This window comes from Phyllostomus hastatus, unplaced genomic scaffold (genome assembly GCF_019186645.2).
Source record: "Phyllostomus hastatus isolate PE091 unplaced genomic scaffold, TTU_PhHast_1.1 phas_contig_195, whole genome shotgun sequence".
In the NCBI taxonomy this organism is placed as follows: Eukaryota; Metazoa; Chordata; class Mammalia; order Chiroptera; family Phyllostomidae; genus Phyllostomus; species Phyllostomus hastatus.
The window spans coordinates 3,590,395-3,605,480 of record NW_025333706.1 but is presented as its reverse complement, the minus strand read 5'-3'; the positions used below and the strand labels follow the sequence as shown (position 1 = coordinate 3,605,480).

General features: G+C 47.4%; 1 protein-coding gene across 2 annotated transcripts in view; it reads left to right on the top strand.

Moving 5' to 3' along the window:
- ROR2 (receptor tyrosine kinase like orphan receptor 2) overlaps window positions 1-15,086 on the top strand; it is a 197,722-nt gene that overhangs the window by 104,081 nt on the left and 78,555 nt on the right. The window lies entirely within an intron of this gene.

Below are 15,086 nucleotides of genomic sequence, written 5' to 3'. Positions count from 1 at the left end.
TGTGGTTTAGTCCTTGTCACAACTGGACAAGGCTGGGAATATCATAGCTCCCAGAAGTTAGAAATTCACCGTGAGGTCGGCAGCCCACAAGCGGTAGTGGTGTAGCCCCAGCTCCAGGTGGGTGGTCCCTGTGTTTTCCCCACAGTGGGCAGCGGTGGCCAGGATGTTCTCGGCAGTGATGCTCATGAAGGAGCAATGGCTCGGAGAATCAGGACCTTTTCTTACACTGGAGTCTCACACACACACACACACACACACACACACACACACACCCCCCAGTACAAATAGCCAGGTTGGTCACATGCAACCTCATGCGTGAATCCCACCACCTGGAGGTCAGACCAGAGAAGGAAGAAGCCGTGGGCAGCACGCAGGCTCCATGTGCAGGGGTGGTGTTTTCCATTGGGCACCAGTGTAGGTGGTGGAAGCCTATGGAAACAGGAAAGTGATGGCCAGAGAAGCATTGCTGTGGCATGGAGAAATGAGAAAGGGCTTCTCTGGGGAAGGGGAAGGACCAATGGGTTTCCTTGGAGTGTATTTTTGTTATGACTTCTCTGTAGCCAGAACTCCTGAATCTGCCTTCCCAGCTGCAGGGCAGTTTTGCCTCCCTAGTCGGCCCCCACCTCTGCAGCGTACTCCACCTCCTCCAGCGCTCTCAGGTTGCAGACTCCTTTGTTCTCTGCCAGCTGCCTGCAGAAACTTTGGTCGTGGCTTATTTTACAGATGTCCAGGCCGCTGCTGCTGGCCCCTGGGTCCATGGCTGTGAGTTCAGAGTGGTACTGGGAACATCTTCCCTGGGAGACGCTGGGGGACCAGGACTAGGGCAGCCGGGCATGGACAGACCTGTGGGCAGGGACATTGCTCCTGCTGCCAGCACCTTTTGAGGACATGGCACAGGGGCTGGGCAGTGGGTATGTGCAGAGAGCACCAGAAGGTACTACACTCAAAATGCAAGTGCAGTTGTGAATTAAAGAAGCCAGTGAAACTGTAGTGTTTTCAGAGGACACCAGCCTATGTGTTCAGCGTGTTTGGTACATGGGGCACATCTTGGCTTTCATTAGCAAATAGCTCTCTCTGCCCTAGCTGGGCTAGTGATGGACACTTGGAGGTGAAGAGGGAGACAGAGCACAGCCGGGCGGGCTTCTGGCATTTCTATTTCTGATATTCTAGCAGGAGGGCAAGTTGAAGCTCAGAGGGGCTGTCTCTGGACAGCCTTTGTTTCCAGACCTGTGCAGCCTCTGGCCCCTTCCCCGGCCCCACATTCATGTGCTCGGAGACAGAAGGCAGAGTGCATTCCTGTGCTGGATGAGAAAGCAGTCATTTCCTGGCAGAGGGTTTGGTTAAGTTGTAAAGTGGCCTTGCTGGAGCAGAGACTGTGGTACCCTCAGGGAAGGATACCCGAGGGCTGTGTTTGCTTAAACCTTGAAGGAGTCGATGTTGCCCAGTGGAACTGGAAGTAACCCTGTGGGCTGGGTCTGGTGGGCTCCACCTTTTTTCACACCCATACTCACTGCCTTACAGTTGCAAGGCTTTTCACTTGGGACTCATGCCTATTGACAAGGCTTTAAAAATTAGATTCCACTCTATTTTTCATTCTGGGATTGTGTGTGGATAGATGTGTCCATTACTCAGTGTGGTGTTTTTGTTTGGGCTAGAACATAAATCTCGCTGATGTTTCTTTAGTGTGGCTTTGAGAGAACAGCACTGCTGACTGTGCTGGGGATGTTCTGTCCCCCATTATTTCACCCATGAGGCTTGGAGGGGAGGGAAGATGTAAGGAAAATTCATACAGTGCACATGCCTGGTCCAGTTCAGGATTCATGTTTGCTTGGTGGCACAGTTAAAAAATAAACCGCCAGACACAGTTTTGCTCTTTAAGTCAACTGAAAACGGGCAGCAGGTAGGAATAGTGGGGAGCCGGTCCCAATGAAGTGAGGGAGCGAAGGGCCACCCCAAGCATGCCCAGGGCATGTCTCTAGGGTCCCAGTCTTGTCCCTTGAGCAAAGGGTGTGTGCTTTTCTCTCTGGGCGGCAAGATTTACTGGTCTTTGTCTAGGAGATTTATTTGCAAGCTGAAACACATTTTAACTTTCAACTCATCAGCTGGAATGGACCTTGGATGAGCTTTATAACCCTGAGGCCCAGGAGGCCAGCCAGTCCCCCTCTTTGCCCCTCTCACCATTCCTGATCTCAGCCAGTGCTGCCTGAGGCTGGGGCAAGACCACAGGGAAAAAACCGTGCTGCTCACAAAGGCCTTGCATTTCCCAAAAGCTGGCCTGGAGAAAGGTGGTACTTGAGGGTACAATCAAGCTGGGCCCAAGGAGCTTGCTCTCAGCTGAGATGGGCACTCAAGCCCACTCTTCCTTGCGCAGAACACAGCACAGTGGACTGGGGGAAGACTGGCAGGACAGGAACTGCAGAGGTGTTTGGGTCACATGGGTCACAGGCTGGTGTGGGATGGACTGTTTTACTAGGGAGGGAAAGGCACTATGCTGGGTGTGTGGATGCTGGTTGGGGAGACCAGGGATCCAAGTACCTGGATGGTGTGACTGCCTGTGCTGGGAGTGGTGGGTTGGGCAGGGTTGGGGAGCTGCTGTGATGTGGGCTTAGTGCACTTGTCCACCTCCTCTGTTCCCTTCTGGGCTACTGCATGTTTGGGGAATGTACACCTGTACCTGTTTCCCTGCTTGTGTTTTCCAAGTCAAGAGGTGCTAGGAGGCTCCTGCTGGGGGAGCTGTGTGTGTCCAGGCCCATGGGCTGGCACTGCAGCCTCTTTTCTGGGACCCCTACTCACCACACCTGGAGTCCTTTCTCCACCGGGGCTCAGGGCTGCAGGAGGCTCCCAGTCTCCTCCAAGATAGGGATTGCATTTCCATTTCTCTGTTGTTTGGGGATGATTTGGGGAGTGTTATCAGTCAGGGTTCAACAGGAGAAACAGAATCAGTGGAAGATGTGCGCATATGAAGTGATTTATCCCAAGGAATTGGCTCCTGGTGTGGCTAGGAAAGTGGAGACCATCGTGAGGAAGGGCTGAGGCAGGGCCCACTCTGGAGCTCTTTCTCTGTAGAGAAGCCTGCTCCCTGCTCTGAAGCCATTCACCCATCAGTCAGGCCCACCAGATCTCTGGGCAATGGACATTAATCACATTTACAACATAGACCTGCATCTTTGATTGAACGGCTGGGCTGTAGCCAGCCACATGAATCTGGCCATCACAGGGGGAAGCTTGTGTCTTTCTTCCTGCTTAATTTAACATCTCATTAATGTTTTAAACAATAAGTGCTTTCTTCTGTAGCTAATGACTATGTTTAAATTTAAAGTAAAAAAATGTACCAGTGTCAATCTAAGGAAGGTTGCCCCCTGCTCCCCTGAATGGCATGGAATGACAACCCACTGTGTCCTAGGCACTGTGAGTGCCTCTGTTCCTCATCCCATTTCTACAAGGTCAGCCATGCCCTGACTGATCAGGATGGCCATATAGTCCACATGCAAGTCCAAACAGGGCAGGACACCCATGCTCAGCCTGAGATATGGTGTTTTTGGTCTGGAGGGGCCCTGGTTTGCATTCTTGACTTGGGGGCATTATCGCTAGCTAGTTCTTGGCTTCACACAGAGCATTTCTTTAAGGGGATGGGAGATGGGCCATCTCTTCTGGAAGTGAGCTGCTTGGCCTGTTTGCTGCTACATGCACAGATGTCTGAGATACAGCCACTCGAGATCTTCCTTTTTGTCAACTGAACTCTGTCCATCCCCAAACATGACTTCCTGTTCTCGTCCTTTTTCTAAAAACAACAAATGTTGTTGCAAAAATAGTAATGTTGCAAAAATAGTAATAGGAATTACTGTGAAAATCTTAAATTGTAAACCTTCCTATATCTCAAAGGCCAAAAGTAACTGCTGGGTATCTCTCTTTTTCTGTTCACATACAAAACCTTTTTGCTCAAGAAAGTGTTCATATTCACTTTCTTTGAAACTTGTTTTTTTCTCTAGTATGGCAGCATAAACATCGATCACTTTCAGGTATGGATGTGTATTTCTTTTGTATTCTTTTCAATGGCTGCAAAATAAACTTAGAAGCTCTATTCCTGAAGCTGCTGCCCCAGGTCAAGTTTCTGCCTCTACAGTGGGGAGTGTGCTGTTAGCTGTGCACCTTCTTGGACCTGCTCCTGGGAGCTGTGTGTGCCTGCGGTTTCATTACAGCCTGTAAGTCCAGCGGGGTTCAGTATGAAGAACAAGGAGACACTCAAGTTAAATGCTTTGAAAAGAGAGAATAAGGGAAACTTGTTAAAAAGTTGCAGTTGAATTTGATCTGATAATGAATATTGATGAGAGTTTTGTATTCAGGTTCATGGGTATGTGTAAACATGTCACTTGAAGAAAACCAAGCTAAGAAATAGATGATACATTATAACATATGTGATTTTTGAAGAAATTAACATAAAAAAAAACAGAAATCAGTAGACTGATTAATGATGGTTTATTTGTGTTTTTAGGTTAAAATATTTATTATAGGGGAGCATTATTTTCTGTGTCCCACTTTATGTGATGGGCTTCCATTAATCACGTTGGTAAGGAGGTGTCAGCTGACCTGCATTCTGGAACCGGGCTCTGCCCTCATTTTGTCACTCTCTGCTCTGATTATCTGATATTTTCTTTCCCACAGCTCCAGGGATGTGGAAACATTCACAGCTCACACCTGAGCCTGCTGCCTGCTCTGAGATGTGCATGTAAACATGGCTGCACACTTACAGGAGTGGCATAGAGTGTGAATTCAGTTGTCTCACTATGAACGAAATTCAGAGAGGTGACTGTACACACAGTTCAGTTTATTTAGAGGTGGGACAGTGGGATGATGGCTGGTTAGTGGATTTTTAAGCTATACTTTGAGGTCATTTGAAAGTGGAATTCTCCTTCATTCCCAGCTGTGTTTACTTTCTGATGTCTGTAATCATTTGGACATTATGAATTGGGAGATTATGAGATAACCAAAAGACTTTAAAGAAAATAAATCACATATTTTTCATTAAAGGAAACATAGGAAACTAAAGATAGGAGGGTAACTTTTTATAACATTAATATCTATGCCAAACTAAAAACAAACATTAATGGTGTAACCTAGATATTCCTATTAATTTGAAGGCCAGTTAAAAAGCCTTACATGATATTGTTCTGCAAAACTTGCCCATGTATTGAGACATGAAGCAGAAGCAAGGAGAGCTTTGAAGGGTTGTACAAGATGCAGTTATTTGATCATACTAGCAACTTTTAGAATTAATTTTGAATTCATTATTATATTTGTGTAAAATATATTGGAAAAGCTTGCTGATGTATCACTAGTAGTCAGAGGCTTTGTAGAGGGAAAATCCCACTGCAAGAAGAAAAACCACATACCACCCACTACCATACCAGTGAAAACATGTAGGTCTCGTTGAAGTAACTGAAAAACTTTACTGAAGGATAATGGAAGAATGTTAGAATAGTTAGATTTTAAATAAGGACAATAATTTATTCATGTTCTGGAAGCTAAGTGTTTTATAGATGTCATTTCTTCCCAGTGTAGCAACATTTAAAATAACCTCAGTGTGCCCCCAGCAGGACTTTTGGGCACTGCTGGACAGCAGCACAGCCCTGTGGCCTATCTGGAGGAAGAACAAAACCATTAAATGGCTGAGAGAATTTTTAGTATGAAAAGTGGTAAAAGGAGATCTTTACTATGTTTTAAAACATATTATAAAGCTGCAAAGGCTAAAACAATATGGCACTGCCCCAAATGATGACTACTAATAGAATAGGCAATGAACAGTAGTGAATATGCAAAAGAAAAGTACTCATGGGCTGTACAGAAATTTAAGAAGTCCATAGAATCCTTTAAAATCCAGAAATAGAAATTAATTTTAAGGAGGGTAGATCGCTTTTTGGTTATCTAATGGCAAAGATTTTTTAAAAGTTATATTCTTAACACACTGCTGGTAGATGTGTAAATTGGGCCAATTTTGTTATTCCACTTTCACTTCTAGGAATTTGTCCAAGAACATTGGGAGGGAAAGAAACAAAGTTTTATATGCAGGAATGTGTATCATAGCTTTATTTGGTACAGTTAACGATGGGAAAAAGTCTTGAGCATTCTGTAGCAAGAGTATAGTTAAGTGAACTTTGTAAGCTACATAGAGAAGTATTTTATAGACATTTGAACAAATCACGCTTTCAAAGAGTAATGAATGGCACAGCAAAATCTTCATAATACTATCTACAGTGATGGGAACTATTTTACAGTATTCACCTGTCTATTCAGTGGAGATATACTGAGTGCTCATGGTGCTCCAGGCAGTGCCCCGCTCCTAGGTCTGTTTGCTCTGTAAAGAAAATTCTCTTCCTTATAGAGCATATAGTCCGGGGAGGAATAAAATAATATATGAAATGATTGTGACTGTGTAACAAAAAGTGTGTGTGTCAGCATATAGAGGATATATAGTTTGGGGACTCAGAAAGAAATGCACCAAAATTTTAATACTGGTTTTGTCCGGGTCAAAGTGTGACAGGTGATTTTTTTTGTTGTTGTTCTTTCATTATACTTTTCGGTACTTACCAAACTTTCTATAAAAGTTGACTTATATTTTGGTAATCAGAACAAAGTCAAGAAAGAAACCTCCATAGTCTCCCCTTCTCAAAACAATACCCATAAACACAGTAATTGTTGATTTTTTTGCACGAATGAAACATCATTTACTTAACCCATGGGTTTCTGTCCAGAAAGTCATCCTGTACAATTGCAGCATCTTGGAATTCAACCACAATATGTTAGATTTTATTATTTAGGAATGCTTTGGCTGTAACACAAATAATAATGTGGGTATGTTGAGATTAAAAACACCATGAAACAAGAAATGGGGCCTGCAGTGTGAATGGGGTCACTGACAGGTATAGAAATAACATAGTGATGTCAGCACTGGCGGAATGCTGGGTTCTGTGTGCTGTGCATTTCACTCTGGGAGATGAGATGGCATGCCCCCCCCACCCCCACCCCCACATGGATGGCCAGGGAGTGTCAAGTAGACCAGCTAGTACTTGGCTGAGCTGGAGTTTGAGTCCAGGGAGCAAAACCATAGGTCATCTATAGCAATGGCACCAGCATTTCCTCCTCAAAAAGCAGTATTTCCCCAGAACCACCCTGGGCACCTTCCTGTTCTCCCATCGAGTTAGTGACTTTCCAGGAAGAAGACCTGAAAGGCCTGCCCCTCTCTGCCTGTGGAGCATGGTGGATTGAAATGAGTCATAATGCTTGTCAATGGTGTATTTGTAAAGTAAGGACTTCTCTTTCTTTCCCCTGCTAAAACAATCAGAGCAGCGGTACAAGTCAGCAGTTTGTGGCTATGGAGAACATCTGAGGACTTCCCCTGTGGCTTTGCTAAATTGGTGCTTCTCCTTTTCCAGTCCAATTAAGAGCTGATTCACAGTCCTGGGGTTTATAAAAATAGGACATGACATTGGTGCCCCTATTTTGGGGGGGCTTCCCAAAAGATAGGAGTTGGGTTGTGTTCCTCAAAGCACCTTCTCCCAGTCTCAGGATGGATATTCCTGTGGAAATCTTCCTAAGTGTGATCATTTGGGCAGTGGCAGCTCTCCAGGTCTTCTGAGTTCTCTGTTTCACATTTTCACCAGAGTGCTGGGAGGCCAGTTAAATGTGAGCAGGACCCGAGGGCTCCCCAGGATGGGAGTGTGGCCTGGGCCTGTCCCCAACTCCCTGCCTCAGAGCACCGCTCTTGGGTGGGGCAGGTGGCCCAGGTGTAGGTTTTACTTCATTGTTAGTCACCAGTCGTCCCAGATGACCAAAGGGTTCCTTCCACATCTGGGACAGGGCTTCTTTTCAGGGCTTCTTTGTATCACACGCTTGTTGCCAGAGGTGGGAACAGCTATGTGTGTTTTGCTTATTGTCTCTGATGTCTGAAAGACACATGTTAGCTGTCACTGGCTTCAAGCAGGTCACAGAGAAACCATTCAGGGTCAGGGGCTCAGCCATGTGGCTTGTCTGACTTGGGGACCATGACTTAAGCCCAGAGCTCTGATTCCTTCATTTCCTGGAGGCCCAAGGACTGGGGTAACCCCATGGATAGCGTGGGCCTTGCTGGTACCTGGGTTAAGGCAGCCTTGCTTTGGCAGAGAAGAGAGTATGGCTGGTAAGAGGCCTTGCTGAGCCCTCCCCTCTGCCAAGCCGGCTACCTCCTAATTGCAAACACATGGCTGTTTCCAGAGTAGGGGCAGACTCCTTGTCTGCCTGGTGACAGCAGTGTGTGTGTGTCCCCAATGCCCTATTTCTTGTCAAGGAACCTGGGGAGCCACATATAAGGGACAGGGGACAGCTGCCTCATGCCTCAGGTGGGCTCCCAAATGTGCTCGTCCAGAACATTTTCAGTATAGGTTGGTGAACACTGGGATCTTTTTGCCGTTCAGTCACCCTCCATTTCATTCTGCAGTTTGGGTGACTGACTGTTTAAGTAGACTTCTTGAATGCACAGTGTCCCGAGGAGGGATGCCCAGCGCATGGCTCACACACCTACCTCCCTGTGCAGGTGAACCCCTGGCTAGAGGCCTTGCTTAGAGTGGGGAGGGCCCTGCTCACACAGCAGAATGAGTGCTCTTGTGTCAGTGTTCAGTGCCCAGCGGTCCCTTCCTTGGAGCACTGACCTCCTAAGGTCCTTCCTGGTCCACAGTAGGCCAGCTGCAGTCTCTTCCCTGCTGGAGCTCAAGGAGGGGATATGTGAGGGAGAGTGGCAAGTGTGCATCAGGAGACCTCAATCATGTCTTCTCAGAGACACTTTGCTGACTAAGGACTCCTTGAGAACCTGAGGGTGGTGGGCAGAGCTTTGGGTTTCAAGGAACTCAGGAGACTGAGGAGGAACCTCCTGTGTTGGAAGTTAACCCAAATAACCATCGTCCCAATCCAGCACTCCCCTGCCAATGTGGCCTTTTTGTTTCCCCTCATCTTTTGATTATGGAAGTCTTTAAGTATTTAAAAGCGTTGAAAGATAGTAACATAGACAGGTACACTCTCCACCCAGATTCAACAGTCCTTAATGTTAAGCCATGTTTCTTGTTGTCTTACTCTCTACCCTGCCCCTCCCCACTTCATAAAATTGTTTGCTATACAGTTTGAAAATAAGTTGTCGATATCATAATATTTCTCTCCACCTAATCCTTGAGCACCCCTGGTTAGGAGAGACTGTTCTGTGATCTGACTGCCATGGGACCCTTGCTGGGTCCACCTAGAGAGCCAGGCCAGAACACGGAAGGCTTCCTAGACCCCCAGAGATCGTCTGACCCACTCTCTGGGGGGTGCCATGCCCCAGCACCCCACCATCCTGCCCTGTCCCATAGAACTCCTTTGTGCCTGGCAGTTGGCGTGGGACACATCCGTGCATCCTGTTGCCGCCAGGATATACCTCATGTAAATTCCCTTGATGAGGTTTTAATGTAATGATGGAGTTGATAGCCCCTTTCTCCTGTGTCTCGGTCGCAAGGGATTTTACATAACAACCCACCTCCTAAGAGTAATGACTTTCTTTACGTAGCAGCCATACCACTCTTAGATGGAAGAGAACAGTTAATTCTGTGCTATTATCCAATGTTTCCTGATATTCACGCTTCTGTAGGTCTTCCCAAAATATGTTTCATTCCTTTCTTCTCAAAATAGGATCCAGTTAAGTTTCACTCACAGCTTTGGTTTTTATAACCATTTGGTCTCCTTAATCCAGAACAATCCCCCTCCCCATGCATCTTCTATGTCTGTGATACCAGGGATTGGAGAAGACAGGCTGGTTTGCTTGTGCAGTGCCGCAGGTTCTGAATCTGAGACTCCCCTCCCAGGGGTTGTGTGCTGGCTCCTCTGGCCCTTGGGCCTGCTCTTAGGCAGACTGCTGCAACACCACTGGCCTGAGCACTGGTAGGTGGTGCTGTGCGCTCCAGCTTGTTGCACCTGGCAGGCAGGTGGGCCATTTGGCCAGGAGGTAAATCCCACTGCATATAGTGACTGCCCTGCTCACCTCTAGCAAAGTCTGTTGTTTGCCATCTGCTACAGCTAAGCAGTCTGTTCAGTCCTACTTGGACACTGTGCATAGACCCTGATCCCTAAACAGCCTTTGCTCAGGGCTTTTGCCTGAATCAGTTGTTTTGTGTCAGGTTGTATAATGATATTCTGATTTAGTCATTTCTACTGCAAAGTGTCTCCTTACCCCAATTTTTGAGAATCACCAAGGGTGATTTTTTTAAAAACCCTCAATGTATCATAATTACTTAAAGTCACTTTTATTCTTCCTGGTACATTTAGCTGCTAGGCATATGCAGGCTGGTGCCTGTGTCCTTCTCACCTGACCCTGTCGGCGTGCCAGGATAGGGAGGCATCCCCATCTCAGACCAGCAGCCAGCTGCCTCCTAGAACCCTGGAGTGCAGAGAGCAGCAGGCACCTGTGTGCTCAGGGCCAGAGGCCCTCAGGGTCCCAAGGCCCTCTCCATGGCCAACCCCAGGGAAACTATGTTTGAAAAATCATGACTTTGTCCATGTAGTTCCAGTTCAAATTTACTGCTGGACCGAGGCGTCTTTACCTTTTCATTACTTTCATGAGTTGCCACGTCCCAACTTTGTGCCATTCCTTGAAGGTTCTTGATTTCTGCTTAGTAGTGACTTAAAAAAATAAGATTTTATTTATTTATTTTTAGAGAGAGGGGAAGGGAGGGAGAAACAAAGGGAGAGAAACATCTATCAGTTGCCTATTGAATGTGCTTCTACTGGCACTGAACCTACAACCCAGGCCTGTGCCCTGACCGGGAATGGAACTGGAAACCTTGGCATTGTGGGATGACGCCCAACCAACTTAGCCATACTGGTCAGGGCAGTAGTGACTTTTTAACGCTGACTTATGCCCATCTCTTCTTTGTTCATGTACACTCTTTACTATGTATAAGTTAAGAACCAGTTTTATGTCACAGGCCCAGGAAGTATAAAGCTATGAAAAATGGGGACCCAAGATCCTGGGCCCAGGAACCGTTTGGCATTATGTTTTCAACCAATTTCTACTCATGCTTCATTGCAGAAACATAAATTCCTGAGAAAAGGAGAGTGTTCCCCCATTCGGGGCTCAGAACTGGAAAGAATTTACCAATTTTACTTTATCATTTCTATTGAGTTCAGTGTATGTTACACACACTTGGAACTATCCGCTGTCAGTGCCCCACCCCCCCTCCATGAATTATAGTCATGGGAAGATTATTGCTCTGTTGCCTTTAGGATATCACAGAAAGTCTTCACAGTGGTGTGCTGGCCTTTCCCAGAACCTCCTTAACCACCACCACCCCCCCCCCCCACCATTTTTGTTTTTATGAGCTCCACGCTCCTCCAGTCTTCCTCATGGAAGCTGGACCGGCCCTGAGCCTGTGCCCTGTGGATCCAGCTCAACTGGGCTACCTGTTCCAGAAGCACCTCAAGAGCAGGTGCCATTCCCAGTGACCTGACTGAGAACACACATGTGGACACCTGCTTGGACAGGTCCTAGGTAGGCAATATGTGGGTCCCATCTTGTCCTTTGGTGTATGGGCAGGTGGCCGCTGTCTCCATGGGAAAGAGTGCTGTCTAGTCTGCTGTGTGACCTCAGAGGGCTTGGCGCAGGGCCTCCCTTAACCCTTCAGATTTCTACTACGCCTCTGTGTGGCCCATTGCATGGGGCTAGAAGACCATCAGTGGCCTGTGGACTAGAGGTCATGACTATGAAGAATAGTTTAAATATTTTACGTTTGCATAGTGATTCACCTGGATATTTTTTTTTGTCACTGTTTTGCTCGCTTGTGAAGAATCAACTATCAGGTTTCTGGGTTTTCCCTGCAGTGGCTGACGTTTCTGGATCTGGAAGGGCCAAGCATAGGTCCTGCTGCTTCAGCTGTTCTGGGGGCCAGTGCTCAGGCCTCTACCTGTGGTGGTGTTGCTCCTCTGCAGCTCTGAGAGCTTCTGGGACCCTGCTGCCATCCTGCTCTGGCTGAGTCAGAGCCACCCATACTCCCTGGTGAAGTGAGGCAGTAGAACTGGGGGGTGGCTGTGACAGGGAGAGTAGTGATTCTTACAGGCCTGTGTGTGGCCTCTGATGACAGCAGACTTGCTCTGGCCTGAGGGATGGTGATGGGTTTCCCAAACTTTCACTTTGAGCACAGCCTTTGGCTTTGCTTTCTAGGGGATGGAGGAGAAATATAAAGCCCTGGTAAAGCCCTGGCCTTACCAGGAACATCCAGTAGTCCAAATCGTGCTGGGTTTTTTTGTTTGTTTGTTTTTTGTCTTTCTGTTTTATAGTGTTTCTTTTCCTCTCTGTTCCTTTTACAACATACCTATTTTCCCCACTATTTTATTGATTAGATTTGAATTAAGCCACAATATATTTTTCCTTGAGTAGACCTCAGTAAAGACAGGTCACATGATTTGCTAATAGGCTGTCACAGGCAGCCAGAGGCAGCCCCATGCAGTCCTGCCCTGAGGGTGCCCGCTGCAGCCTTACCTGCCTTCATCACTCTCAGGGACTGGAGCTTGGAGGCTGCGAGCAAGGGAACTTTGTTGGTTCCTTAGGCCAGGATTCATCTGCCTCTGTGTTGCAGACAAGGCTCTGAGATCTTACATTATGTTCCTGGGATGGAGTGGGGTCTGGGTTCCTCAGTAGTCATGGGTTTCCAGTGGAGACTGCTACCTGAGATCAGATATAAAAGTCTTCCCCAGAGAATACGTTTGTGTCCTGGAGTGAATATCTGAACTGAGTTGAGCCTGGGGGAGTGGGAGGCTGAATGCAGTGCCCAAGCAGTTTGGCTGTGTCTGAGCTGAGCAGAACAGGGTGACTGATCAGCTTCTGGCCTAGGAAGGGTGGGGGTGACAGGAGCCATGTTAGTTTGGAGTTGCTCAAGAAACCAGATGGATGTGGCGAGCTAAGGAGTAGGGTTTATTAGTGGGGAATAAAAGGGAAAAGTGGAGCCAACCAAGGGAGGTTAAGACTCGCTCAGTTGTCCTTAGGTCAGGGTTTTTAAGCGCAAAAACCCTCAAAGGGTAACTGGTTAGGGTGTCAGAGTCTGATTGGCTAGAGCTTTTTGCTGGGTGCCATTTCTGCTGACCACTGTTCTTGATACATCTCACCAGTGTCCAGTTAAAGCTGCATCCTGTTATGCCGTATAGGCTGACCCCAGACCCCAATCTTAGCCGGGCATCTGTTTGTCCTGGGTAGGGTCGGCAGGCAGTTTCCCAGGCTACAGGTTCCCACAGTACAGTTTTTCCACCTGGTGATTTTCCATTCCTCCTAGGCCTGCCCAGGTGTGTGAAGCCGGACCAGAGGGGCTACACGGGAGGGACTCAGCTGGACCTGGGGGTGGCCCTGAGAGAGCAGGCTGCAGTGGCTGTGGGATGTGTTGGAAGCAGAGTGGTGGCTCTGTGGTGGAGGGGAAGTGTGTCTTAACTGAAGAGGAAAATCAACAATAATAACAAGGTAGTATGAGTGCTTGGCGCATACTGGATGAACTGGCCTGGTGGCAGTAACAAAGGGCCACAGAATGCGTGTTCTAACAGACATTCAGTGTCTCAGCTCTAGAGGACAGAAGTCCGAGGGATGGTGACGTCCAGATTGGGTTCTCTGAGGCCTGTCTCCTTGGCTTGCAGATGGCCATCATCTTCCTGTGTCTTCACACTGTCTTAGCTCTGTGGGTGTATGTCTGTAAGTTTCTCCTGTTTCCAAGGACACCAGTCATACTGGATTAGGGCCAACCTTAATGACCTCATTATAACTGGATGACCTCTTTAAAGGCCCCTCTCCAAATAAGGCCATGTAAGATGCAAGGGGTTCAGCATATGAGTTTTGGGGATAAGATCCAACCTGTACACATACTTAAAGTTTGTGGCACTGGGCCAGTGCCCCTCCCTTCCACAGGATACCCTGCCCCCAGTCACTTGCTTTCTTTATCTTTTGGAAGCGGAAATCTCCTAGATACTCATCTATAGTCTAGACCTGGTCACAGCAAGGCTTTCCTTTCACTTTGAGATACTCCTTCAGGTCATCTTGCTGTCTCCAGACACCTTCCCTAAAACTGCTTTTGTTGCCCAGGACGAGTTATGAGGCATTGCTGGGTGCAAGGGAGCTGGACCCTGAAGACTGCAGAAGCCTTTGAGAGGACAGAGACTTGCAGCACCTCAGATTCTATCTGGAAGGGATGGGGGTTGGGTTTAGAGGTGTATTACCCTGCAGAGTCAGAGTCAGTTTGGAATCCTGGAGCATTTGTGCAGAAACCCCAAAGGAAATGTAAAAACATTCCAGCTCCCTCAGGAAGGCAGCAGCTTCAGCAGCCACAGATGGCCTGTGTGTGTCACAGGATGGAGGCAGCCTTGCCGGGGCTGTTCCACCCAGGGGAAACACAGCTTAGACACAGAACCCATGCTGCCAATGTCTGTTGCTCAGTGTGGCCCCACCATCATGGAGCACTCTTGTCTGTTTCAGCCCTGGGTCCAAGTCTCAGAGGTTCTGATTTTACTTGTCTCTGTGGGGCTCTGGCATTGATCTCGCTCCAGTTCCCTAGCTGATTGCAGTGTGTAGGCAGCAGTCCTCTGACCTAGTCCACCCCCTGCCTTGACCATGAAGAAGCTGGGGCTTAGGCAGCTCTAGAGGTGCACCCAGGACTACCTGCTGGCTGGCACAGCATGCTAGAGTTGGGATTACTGACTCCACAGAAATGATGCAGTATTGTGAGCTGTCACAGTGGAGCCCAGGTCAGACACACAGACCTACAGATGAGAGCTGTCTTTGTGATCTTATTCCTTTTTATTTAAAAATTAGTACGAATTTTTATTCTCCTCCATTCCATATCTATTTTTGTCTTTATTTTTCAAATATTCCCCCCAAATTTGAGTTAAGAAAAACAACCCACTGTCTGGGAAGATGAGCTTATTTCCCCTGTGGCTCCGGACTGACTTCCTTCCAATCATACACACAGACACATACACACATACTGACACAGATACAGACACACACCTGTAGATACACAGACACATGGAGATACACACAGGCATGCGCAGATATATACACA